Raw genomic sequence first — 4,129 nt, 5'->3', positions numbered from 1 at the left:
AACCAGATTCTTATGGCAGAAGAAGACATGGATAAAACAACTTTTATAACACTATGGGGCACTTACTGCTACACGGTAATGTCATTCAGGTTGAAAAACGCGGGTGCTACTTACCAACGTGCAGCAACTGCCTTACTCCATGACATGATACATAAAGAAGTTGAGGTATATGTCGACGACATGATTGTAAAATTAAAAGACCGTCCAGGCCATCAAGTAGCCTTAAGGAAATTTTTCGAAAGGCTAAGGAAATATAATATGAGGTTGAATGCATCTAAGTGCGCTTTTGGAGTCACCTCAGGCAAGCTTTTGGGTTACGTCATAAGCTCTAGAGGAATAGAGGTAGACCCAACCAAGATCAAAGAAATCATGTCAATGCCACCGCCCACGACTGAGAAACAAATTCGAGGATTTATTAGCCGGTTGCAATACATAAGTAGGTTCATATCAAAACTAACGACAATATGTGAACCAATCTTCAAAAAACTCAAGAAGAATGTACCAGTGATATGGGATGACGAGTGTCAAAAAGCCTTTGAAAAGATCAAAGCCTATCTCGCAAACCCTCCCGTATTAGCACCAGCACTTCCCGGAATACCTCTTAGGTTATATTTGACGGTTACCAAAGAGACAATGGGAGCTATGCTAGCACAAGAAGTAGAAGGCAAAGAGAACACAATCTACTACCTAAGCAAGAAGATGCTCGAATATGAAGCACTCTATACACCGCTCGAGAAGTTGTGCCTCGCCTTGGTGTGGGCCACAACCAAGTTAACACATTACATGCTGGTGCATACCGTCTTCGTAGTCTCCCGATTAGATCCACTCAAGTATCTATTCGAGAAATATACACTCAATGGACACATATCAAGATGGATAGTCAATCTAGCTTAGTTTGATAAAAGGTTCATGCCACAAAAAGCTATCAAAGGATCTGTGGTGTCATACTTTCTAGCAGATTTTCCAATAGAAGAATCGACGCCAATACAAGACAATGAATTTCCAGATGAAGACTTAATGGTCACTGAAGATGATACTTGGACCTTGTACTTCGACGGAGCCTCGAACCAAAAGGGATGTGGCGTTGGAGTACTACTAGTATCACCTAAAGAAGAGCACGTTCCAATCTCCATAAAGCTTGATTTTGACGTTACCAACAATGCCGCTGAATATGAAGCATGCGTGGTAGGCCTTGAAACAGCTTTGGCATTGGGAGTAATAAAGTTAAGGATATTCGGAGACTCTTCTTTAATTATCAATCAGATATCTAAAAGGTGGAAAGTAAGGAGCGAAAGTTTAGCCCCTTACCAAACCTATCTAGAAACTCTTACCGATCAATTAGACAAGGTAGAATATACATACCTACCTAGAGAGGAAAATCAATTTGATGATGCCTTGGCAAGATTAGCCTCAATGGTTAGGATTCCCACGGATATCGAGCAAATGCCTCTAACTATAGAAAAAAGACACAAACCAGCATACATCCAGGCTATAGAAGACGACGAAGTAGTCCAAGGTGAAGAAGAAGAAGAAGAAGAACCGTGGTATACGGACATACTCAATTATGTCACCAAAGGAGAATACCCTCCTCATGCTGACAAAAGAGCAAAACGAGCATTAAGGCTTTTGGCTTCCCAATATGTACTCATAGACAACGAGCTCATAAAAGGGTACCTAAGGGTCGAGCTCTCTTATGTGTAGGAAAGAAGGATGCACAAAGAGCAATGAGAATAGTCCATGAAAGAATTTGTGGCATTCATATAAATGGAAAAATGTTAGTCCAAAAAGTAATGCGAGAAGGACATATTAGACTACAATGAATAGGGATTACCATCAATATGTAAAAAGATGCCCTAAGTGCCAAATTTATGCTAACTTACAACATATCCCTCCATCCTTGCTCTACACCTACACATCGCCATGGCCATTCTCTACATGGGGAATTGACATAATTGGCAAAATCACTCCCCCAGGAACAGGAGGCCACGAATATATCCTAGTAGCAATTGATTACTTCACAAAATGGGTCGAAGCGCAATAATACGCTAAACTCACTACAAAACATGTAGCACTCTTTATCAAGAGAAATATTATTTTTCGATATGGAGTCCCACATGAAATGATAAGTGACAATGGAACTCACTTTCAAGCCGAATGTGAAGGATTGCTACAAAAATACGGCATTCAACATCATCATTCTTCCCCTTATAGACCTCAAGCAAATGGAGCAGTCGAGGCAGCTAATAAAAATTTAAAGACTATCATCGAGAAAATGATGGAAAATTATAAGGATTGGCCTGACAAACTTCACTTCGTATTATGGTGTTACCGCACGTCAATCCGTACATCAACAGGAAATACGCCATTTTCCTTGGTATATGGAATAGATGTCGTACAACATGTCAAACTAGAAATACCATCTCTACGCATTGCATTGGAGAGTAAACTCGATGAAGTTGAATGGACTAGGGCAAGATATGAAGAATTAATTCTACTCGATGAGAAACGACTAGAAGCTCTACATCACACTCATTGTTACCAGACTCGTATGGCTAGGCATTTTAATAAGAAGGTCAAGACAAGAAATATCAAAGTAGGAGACTTGGTGTTAAAAGCACTAAGGAAAAATATTTTAGATCCAAGGGGTAAATTTAGACCTAATTGGTCTGGATCCTACATTGTCAAAACAATCCTGTCAGGAGGTGCAGCAAAACTAAGTGATATGGATGGAAATGAATTCTCGAACATGACAAATCTTGACCAACTTAAAAAAAACTACCCATAATTACTTGAGTAGGATACTCAAGAGAGCTACGTTCGGCCTGATTCCTTAAGAAATGATACGTAGGCAACCCTTTACGGTGCGACCACCTTATTTTTCCACATCCGCGCGTCCTAGAATTAATTAAAAATTCAACCAAAGATCGGCGAAATATCAGCGTTGCAGAGTAGAGCCTGGCGCCAGCCAACAACCATTAGCGCCAGCCGATGAAATTGGCGCCTGGCGCCAGACTTCAATGGCAGGCGCCAATTGCAAATAAGCGGCGCCAATTTCAAAATAAACGCTTGGTATATTTCGGTGATTTTTTCGGAAAATTTTTGACTTCCATACTCGAAGAATTTCTGGAAAATTAATTTTTCGGTTTTCATTGCTTTAATAAAATAAATTTAAAGTAAATAATTTAATTAAAAGCTGAAATTTCATTAATAAAATAAAATTACATTATTGATGGAATTTAAATAAAGCTGAAATAAATTAACTTTAAATGAAAAATATAAACTAAGTCTAATAAATTGAGAATTAAGCAATGCTCCTAATCTTTCTTTTCTTTTCTAGCCCTTTTCCAATTTTTGTCTACTTCCTCCTCCTCATCCATAACTTTAGCTAGTAGGCATCCTTTAGAGGACCTACATTCTATCTTTGAATAGATAGTCTCCCCTTCAGCTAGTACTCCATGTTTCTTTTCCACCCAAGCCTTTTTATCTGTGGTGTCAGCTTTCCTTTTCCCTTTATCTTTGGTAACACCTTTCTTCCTAGACATTGCAGGTGTTTTGAATTCAACTCTTGCACCTAGACGTTCCTTGGCAGGAATCACCCTGTCACCTAGACGACTCTTCACATCAGTTTTACTCTAATCTTTCTTCAAATCCTTCGAAGGCTTCTTCAGCAACCACTTCTTCACATCATTGGGCAAAGAAGGAGGAACCTTTTGAGTAATCACTTCCCATAAAGGTCTAGCACTCCAATAAGCATCAAATCTGTCTACTTCTTGAGAAACATGGTACTCATAGGGAGGACGAAGATCCCCGGAAAGAATATTCTGAAGCAAGCCGCATTGTCTTTTTACCCTGCAGGGGTAATAATAAGTCATACGAGAAAAGCTTGGAAGACGGCAGAAAGATTGCTTGTTGACACCAACCATCCTTTCTATTTTCCACCTTGGGACGACCCACTTGATAGCAAAATCACGAGATTCGAAGACCTTTCTCCACCCATGGCGCCTAATTTTAGGGAAGTGTTTCTTCCTTCTCACGGAGCAATTGAGAGTATACTTCTCAATATCGTCCGGAGGGCTAATTAATCCTAGCCTTTCCATTATCCACATCTGTAAAAAAAATTGCAATGCAA

This window comes from Chenopodium quinoa, unplaced genomic scaffold (assembly GCF_001683475.1).
Source record: "Chenopodium quinoa cultivar QQ74 unplaced genomic scaffold, ASM168347v1, whole genome shotgun sequence".
In the NCBI taxonomy this organism is placed as follows: Eukaryota; Viridiplantae; Streptophyta; class Magnoliopsida; order Caryophyllales; family Amaranthaceae; genus Chenopodium; species Chenopodium quinoa.
The sequence above is the reverse complement of the archived record's forward strand: the minus strand, read 5'-3'. Positions refer to the sequence as shown.